Source organism: Erithacus rubecula (assembly GCF_903797595.1).
Source record: "Erithacus rubecula genome assembly, chromosome: 26".
NCBI classification, from domain to species: Eukaryota; Metazoa; Chordata; class Aves; order Passeriformes; family Muscicapidae; genus Erithacus; species Erithacus rubecula.
This window is the reverse complement of record NC_136678.1, coordinates 3,297,453-3,306,158: the sequence shown is the minus strand read 5'-3', so window position 1 is coordinate 3,306,158 and position 8,706 is coordinate 3,297,453.

The window sequence follows — 8,706 nt, the reverse complement described above, 5'->3', positions numbered from 1 at the left end:
ACAGCAGAGCTCTCAGCCCACTCAGAGCATCCACTGCTTTGGACAAGGCCCCACAAGCACTCAAAGCTGTTCCCATGTCACATCTCAGGATCCCCAAAGGGGACCTGAAGCAGGAGCATCCCAGAGCAGCCCTGGGGCCCTCCAAGCATGGATCCCTTCCCCAGAGCACAGAAAGAGTGTCTCGACTGTGGAAACTAAAGATGCAGAGTGAAGTCACGTGTAAATTTGACACCAGCCTGGCAGCAGCCACACTGGAAAGCACCAGGGCCATCCTGCCCTTCCTGTGGCTCCTGCCCCACGGCCAGGCTGTGGCTCGGGGGGATGTCTGGTGAGCAGGGTTTGGTTTGCTCAGGCTGTGCAAGCTGGATCTGCTGTGACACCACCTCCAGGTCACCCGTGTTTATTTGGTTTCTTTACAACTTTTCTCCAGAGCAAACACCAGACCAGAGCACCAAAAGGAATCAGATGGAAAGTGGAAGGGAGCATGACTGGGGACACTGGACAGTGACAGATGTCACCAAGCAGTGGGGAGTCCCCAGTCCCAGACCCAGAGCATCCCAGACTCAGGTCATCCTGGGCTGTCTGGGAACCTGTTGCCAAACTCACACCTTGGTCTGAAAGAACTTTACCTACTTCATTTATCAGTAGCAGCGGGATCTCGATAATGGAAAGAGATTAAAGGGAAAAACATTTGCTTTTCTAGGCTCAGGGAGAGCTGGGCAGTGCAGCACAGCGCTGCAAAACTGGGTGAAAGGCCCCAAAATGAGACCTCTGCCTCCCTCCCAGAGGGCTGGGGGGCTGGAGCCATCAGTGTCACCAGTTTCTCTGGGCTCCAGCTGTGCTGGGCTCTGGCCACGCCGGCTCCGGCCGTGCTGGGCTCTCCCCGACACCTTTCGCAATCCCAGCTCCACACAGATCTGCTTGCACATGCAAACCAGGAAAAGGGGAGATTGCAACACCTGAGGAACAACAAAAGAGGGAAATGAAGTCTGGCTTTTCTGCCCCGTGTGCTCAGTTTTCAGCACTTTTTCCTTGTCCCCCCTGTCAAACCATCAGCTCCGATTCTGGTGTCTTTTGCCACTGCCGAAACTTCAATACCTGGGAAAGTGGCTGGAGGGGAGAGATGGAGAAACGACTCATGAATCAGCCTGGAGGAATCTCTGCCCACCTGCCTGCAGCTAATCTCTGGCTGCATCACAAGAATAATAGATAAGCAGCCATGTCACATATAATAAAACTATTGAAGGCCCTTGATGTCACTGCACAAACCACAGAGAGCATGGAGCCCGACCTGTCCCCACACGCAGCTGTGTTTCCTGGTCCCCTGCAGTGGTGGGGCTTCCTCTGCTCCAGCTCCTGCACAACTTTTGGGACAGTGAGTAGAGCTAGAGTCCCTCTGGGAGGCCACATCCTGCACCCCATGTCTGTGCCACAGGGTGACGTTGGGACAGGATGAATCCTCATTCCTAGGCTGCGAGGTGGGGGCTCTGAGGTTTTTTAGCAGCCCAAGGAGGCTGGAAATGGTTGAAGTGCCTTTAATGCATTCTCCCCACGCCTTGGAGGGGTCTGGGAGGTGAGAAGCAAAGCCCAAAACTAACCAGAAGGTCAGGGAGCACAAGTGCAGGAACCCACAGGCGTGCACGGAGGGCACGGTGCTTTTGCTGGTGCAATGTCCCTGTGCTGATTTACCGGGGAGAGTGTCCAGAGCTCCCGAACTGCTGGGGTGGCTCCAGACCCAGACCACCGCAATTCCCTCTGACTCCTCCTTCTCCCAGCCAGACCTACCCACTTCCCGTGCAGCCCCAGGGCAAGCGAGGCCGCTCCTCTTTATTCTCTTTATTACCCCCCCGGCTCCCCCATCTCCCAGCTGCTGTCATAATCGTCGTTTACGGGGCTGCGTGTGTGCTCGGGGCAAACAGCCGCGTTATTGCCGTGGCACCCGCCCGCGGCCCACCCTGATAGGGGAGCTGGGGCTGCCGGCCCTGTTCTGACCCTCGGTCCGTGTTCCGACACTCGCTTCCCGCTCTGACACTCGCTCCCTGTTCCGACACTCGGTCCCCGCTCCGAGCCTGCTCCAGCTCTAGCTCAGGGTCGCTGCTCCCACACTCCATCCCCGCTGCATCAGTTGGCTCCCGGTGGCTCCCGTGCCGCTGCGAGGGGACCATTGTGTCACCTGCATTCCAGGGCCGCCCTCGAGGGTGCAAAGAGGGGTCTGGAGAAGTCGGCTCCATCCAGCAGCGCAGGGTTTGGTGTCTGGTCCACGCTGATGGCACTGAGGGGTCCGGGTGCCGTCCCTTTGCTGAACACAGAGACCTTGGTGGTCACCTGGCACCTTTCAAGTGCTGCTTCGCACCTGTGGTGGCAGGAGGTGCCACAGTCCCGTTTCCACAGCCTGGCCATGCCTGGGCGGGCAGCTGGGGAGGGACGAGCTGCGGGGGATGGATGAACACCCCAGGGCGAGCCCACAACCTAGACCACCAGCCCCCCACCATTCCCACCCGTGTTCCCCTCCAGTACCCCCAGTGCCACCCGGGGTGACGCGGGGGAACTCGTGGGACACCCAGCCAGGCAGGGAGCAGCGGATCCACCGCCGTGTTTGCTGTTCCCTTCCCAAAGCCCTGCTCTTTTCTTGCTCCGGTGGCATTAAACTCCTGCTTTTGTCTCTTGGGATTAAAAGCCTGGAAATGGTTGCGGGTCGCTCGGCGGTGCCAGGAAGAGAGGGCTCAGGGCGGCGTGGGCACACCCCGCTCGCCGCAGGGTGAGGGAAGGTCACGGCTCCCCCTGCACCGCCAGCGGAGATTTGGGGTGCAGAGGAAGGAGAGGATCCTGGGCTGGGCTGCATCAGCACACGAACCCTGAATCCCATCCAGCACGAGAGAACTCCCCCAAATAACCCACAGAGGCACCGCATTGCTGTTTTTTGTCACTGTCACCTGCAGCACCCCCTGCCCGTGCCGGCCCGGGCCCGGGGCAGCAGCAGTTCCCAGGCACACACGGGCAGCCAGGTGAGACGGGCCGGGCCCGCTGCCAGCAGACGGGATGTTGTCTTTTCACACAGCCCCGGTGCGGGGCCGAGCGGCAGCGGAACCCTCCGCGGCTTTGGTTCCCACACTGGGTGCCATTGAGAAATGCAAATTCATTCTTCTGCTGCCGGTTCTCCCCACATGCAAAACGATCCTCGGGCAGAACGGCCCCACGGAGCGACAGCCCGGAGAGCGTGGGAGCCGCTGGGCAGGGAAACACCCCGGGTGGGAGAGGGGGACACGGGCAGCTCTGGGGGCCGGGGCAGCACACGGTGCCCCCCGGGGCAGGGGGTGCTCTTGGCGGTGATTTCTCCTTGGGTTCTGCACTGTCCACCCCAGGAGAACTGCAAAAGGTTCTGTCCCAGGGGACAAACCCCTAAAAGTAAGCCCAAACCCCACACTCTGTCCGGTCTCAGCTCAAAGAGCTGGTGGGGCTGGAGGGTGGGGGGCTGCGGGGTGAGGGGCAGGAGGGGGTCAGCAGGGAGCTGTCACCCCTCTTCCATCGCTCCTGAGCCACTGAGCCGGGTTTGCAGGGCCAGGGCAGCAGGGGGAACAGGGCTTCCCTGTGCTCAGAGAGCAGAGACCCTTCATCCCGCACCCCCCCTGGGGCCGGGGGTCCGGGGTGCAGGACGGGGCCGGGGACACGGAGCTGCCCGCAGAGGCAGCCGTGACTCAGCCGTGACTCACCGAGCTCCGAAGGAAACGTGTCACTCCACTGAGCATCGCCCGGGCCCGGCACCTTCTGGGGACTCAGCAAGGAGCCAGGACCTGGGGGGTTGATGTAGGGAAAACAGGGTGGGGCAGGACCCCAAACCAGGTCCCGTGTCGTATCTTCCCCTACTGTGTTTGCCGCACTGGAGGAATTTACTTTTCCCCAGCAAACACAGGCTCCCGAGGCAGCTCCTGGGTGTCCCCAGCCCTGTCTGCCCTCCTGGCACTGACACCGTGCAGAGCTGCAGCTCCCAGAGCCAGGTCTGGGCAGGAGGGAGCTGTGGTGGGCACCAGGAGGGGCAGGGGGGCCCCAGCACCTGGCAAAGCCTTGTTGGACACAGGCAGCATTCCTTGGGGCATCCCTGGTTTCACAGGGCAGGATATTAAAGCAGAAAGTGATTAATGCCTGCAAGGGAGCAGAGACAGAGCTCTGGCCCTGGTGTGGGATGTGACCCGGAATGGCTCCATGTTCCCCCCCATGTCCCAGCCTAAATCCCAGCTCTCCCCATCCCAGCTCTCCCATCCCAGTGCTGGCTCAGGCACCAGCAGAGCAAGGACATCACTTCTCTCCTCAGCAGTGGATTTTGAGCGCAGCAAAATGTTTGTTCTGTCAACACGTGCCTAATCCCCAACCAAAAGCTGTTGAAAACACCATGGGGGGGAAGGATGGGAATGAGCTGCCCTTTGAGAAAATACCCCAGTGGTGACAGCCACAGCCCCACTGGGGGGAACTGGGGTTCTCCTCTGGAGGGAGCTGGGATTCTCCACTGTGGGGAACTGGGGTCCTCCACTGGGGGGAACTGGGGTGCTCCACTGGAGGGAATTGGGGTCCTCCACTGTCTCTCCAGTCCTGTACCAGGCAGAGCAGGGAAATGCTTTCCATGGGGCAGGGATGTCTCCAGCTGCAGCCCTGCCACAAAACTGAGCAGGATCCTGAGCTCCATGGAGGAGGTGCAGAAATATCTTTGCTCTGCAGGGATTGTCCAGCCACAGTGACCACTCCTGGCTTCCTTCCCCCTCAAAATGCAGCCAGCAGGTGCAGGCAGCACACAGCAGTGTCCCCACACCAGCCTAGGACTGTCTCTGTCCCTGCTGACCCAGCACCTGCTGTGACACCACCAACAGGCTCATGAACGTCACAAATGGGCTCACCTGGGGATTAGCATTTCCAGATGACCCATAAAACCTTTTTCCTTGTGGGATGAAACAACACTTTGTCCTGAGGGGCTCGTTTCCAGCCTGGCTGGAGCTGGGTTGAGCTGTCCCACTCCCCAGGGTGGTCCCAGCAGGGACCCACTCCCAGCACCCAGAGGCATCAACCCTGCACCCTTCACATGCAAGAAAAAAAAAAAAAAGGAAAAAAGAAGGTACATTTAGCAGTTTCCATTTGTTTGCTCTTTAAATAATTGTTTCCTTATCGCTATTGATTTAGATCCCTTTAAAATTCTGACAAACCTGCTTCTCAGGCACCCTCAGCTGCTTCCTCCCAGCCTGCTCCCCGTGGGCAAGGCAGAGCAGCCAGGCTCATCCTAAGCAGAGTTCCCTGCTTGGGGAGGCACCTGCAGGGCACTGAGCCCCACTCACCCCCTCCTTCCCAAGATGGACAAACCAGGCTACTCCAAAGCTGTAGTTTGGGAATTTGTTCTCTCCCCACCCCACTGCAGAGCAGACCCAGGGCTTTGGGGCTGCTGCCATGCCCTGCCAGGCTCGGGGGGCTCAGCAGACACACCCCCAAGGGCACAGGGGCCACAATTGCCCAACCCCCTCTGTGCAGAATCCAGCTCTGGCTAAGAACAACCCCAGTTAGGGCAGCACAGTGACTGCTGAGGCAGGACAGGATGGGTTTAAGTGTCCCTCAAGCACAGCCAGGATGTCCCTGTGGCCTGGCTGGGGACAGGGACCCTCTCTGCTGCCCAGTGCAGCAATGTCAGTCCTCAGGTGCCTCTCACTGTCGCCTACCAGAGGGTTCATGGCCCTGCTGGGCTCACAGGGGTTTGAGGGGCTCACCCCAGGGTCCCTCCAATGCCACCCTGGGCCTGGGTCTTCAATGCCACAGGCTGACGTCACAGCCCAGCCTGCAGCTGTCAATTAATTGAGGAAACATGGCCACAGTAAACAGCAAGGAGGGAAAATGCTGCAGATTAGATAAGGAACCTGAGTTCTTGCTGTTCCCCTGAATGCCAATGCTGCACAAACCCTGCTGAGCCAGCTGCTCCACACCAGAGGTGCAGAGAGAGCCAGGAGAGGCTGAAAGCTCCATCCTATGGGATGGTTCTGCTGGAAAAGGGCCTGGAAAAAGGGTTTTATGCCAGCCCCAAGGTTTCCCTCCCACAGAGCTGTGCACCACCCTGGGGCCACAGCAGAGCAGCCAGACTGCTTTTTGTCCCCAACATGTCACTCTTCAAAATGGGACACAATGTGGCCCTCCTGATGTGCAGACCCTTCCTCATTCCTCAGCCCCTGCCAGCAGCTCCTGCCTGGCCCTGCAGCACTGCCCCAGTCCCACAGTGGTGGTGACAGGCCAGGTGACATGTGCCACCCACTGCCCAGCCAAGCCTGGCCAGGGCTGCTCTGGGAGGTGGGGGAACACCCACGGCTCTCCCTTGCCCAGCCACTGTCACAGCAGGACTCCAAGCCTGGAAAAGCCACATGCAGCAGCTCCAAAGTGGAGGAGGAACAACCTCAGCTCCCTCTGCTGGCACCTGCCCCAGGCTGGGCCCGTTGCCAGCAAACCCTGGTTGAACACCTTGGCTGGGAGCCCCCGGGTCCAGGTCACCCCCCAGCCCCAACACCTTCCCCTGCCAGCACATGGAGCTGTGATTCCCACCCTGTCCCATCTCCTGGGCATGGCTGACCCACCCCACAGGACTGCACCGCTCACCCTGAGTGTCAAATGGTGAAAACCAAACCCTTCTCCCCTCACTTTAGATTTCTACGAAGGCATCACTCCTGCAGGGAAGAGACAACCAAAATACAGGAATATGAGGAGCAGAGAGGCAGCTCTGGAGGCAGCCCAGCTGCAGCTGCTGGGCAGAGCTGAGCCCTCAGTGCTCCATGGGGCAAACAGGGCTGGTCTGTGCCACGCGTGCCATCTGCCTCCTGCCAGGACCTGACAGCTTTTACTACTCTCCTGTTTTATCAGCGGGGTAGGAAACCTTTGAGATTAGATTTCCTTAAATCATTCCTGTGTAATTCCTGGGAATTTTCCAGTGAATACACAGGCAGAGAGAGCAGGTTGTGAAGAGCTTCCAGAAGGATCTCAAGCTCCTCCTTCCCCATGGGTCCCTGGTAGCATCCCACCACTGGCCTGGCCTCATTTCCCTCTTGGCCCATTAACATTCCCCTGTGCCTCCCAAGGGATCTGCAGAGATGCAGGAGCAGAGTGCTGCACATCACGGGCTAGTGCTGCAGGATGTAGCAGGTAGAGGAGGAAAAAGAAACAAAAATCCTCTCTGCCACTATTCCAGGTGGATGGGCAGGTGCTCATTGGAGCTCTCAAGGTCATGCCTGCAGATATGGGGATATGCACTGGTGCTGGGGAGGTTTTGGAGCAGCCAAGGGGCATGAGTACCCAACAATCCAGCAATGCACAGGGCATGGGCCTGAGCACATCCTCATCCCTGTAATCCATCACAAAAATCTGACAACACCTTCCCTCCGACTGCCATCGCTTTGGGAACAACAACAAAAAAACTGCAAAAAAACCAGAACAAATTTTGCATTTTTTAATGGACAACGATCTGGTTCCCCTAAAAAAACAAACAAGCAGCAAAACCATCACCCAGGTTCCTGCGGTGCCCGTTTGCCTCCGCCTCCAGCCCGCCCGCCCAGCTCCGCTCCGGGATGGCGGGATCGCCTCCACCACGGCAACCCCGCCGGCTGTTTGCCCGCTCAGGAGATACCATTAAAGGTGTGATGGGATTGTCCCGCGCTGGCAACCTCTGACAGGTTGCAACCCTAAAGATAAACAGATTCTTTCGAGCAAATAAGGAGTAAATGCAAAGCTGGGCAGTGCGCAGGGCGGGCGATCCTCCCCTGCCCAAACACCCGCAAGAAGCCCGAGCTCGAGGGGCGCGTTCTGCTCCGGGCACAAAACAAACACCCCCAGGCACAGGGAGCAGGATGTCTGCTCCCAGTCAGGCTTTCAGTCAAGCTTAACCGGCACATGAAAGCTCCAGGCATTTATTCAAATGATAAAAGCAAAGCCAGCATACACAGAGTGAGGTTTCTCTGGGGATTAGGAATAAAGTCCCAGGTAAGCAAAGCTCCATGGTGCAGTTTATCCAAGTAATGCTTGGGTTGGGTGTCCTGAGCAGCAAGGCCTCACCTGGGAACTCAGATCCACCTGGGACAACTGTGCAGGTGCCCAGCAAAGTGAGACCTTCCTGTGCCCTCATCCCAACACACAGTGCCAGCTGTTTCCTTGGGGACTATGAGGAAATAAAACCAAAACTAATCTTCCTCCTGCCTTCTCTTCCCACTCTGGAGATGGAAGGTCTGATCCCTCAGGACTGGGCTGTTTGAAGTGAAGCCTCATCCTGCCCCAGGCTGTGAGGAAAGGGCTGGGATGTGGATCAGCCCCACAAGGAGCACCTGGGGATGCAGCTGTGGCATCACTGTGAGCTGTGTCCCCCAGTGGAGATCACTGAGATCATCCCTCTGACCATCTCTCTGCTCCTCAGGGGTTGTTGTGGTGAAGTGACCTGAGTTTGTCACCAGGAAATCTGGAGTCCCCTCCCTCCTGCTGCCTCACAACCACCCCCGTGGCCTCTTCCCACCCAGGGGCTTGACAGGTGGTTTGATAACCTCAGTATGCACCAAATTTGGTCTAGTTTCACAGCAATTTAGAATAAATTAGGGCTGGAGCTGGGTTTAAGGGTGTTGTGCCCGAGTGTCTGGCAACATTTTGAGGATGGAGCAAACGAGGTGACAGACTCAGAAATTTTGCAGCTTCAATAAAACTCTCAACAGC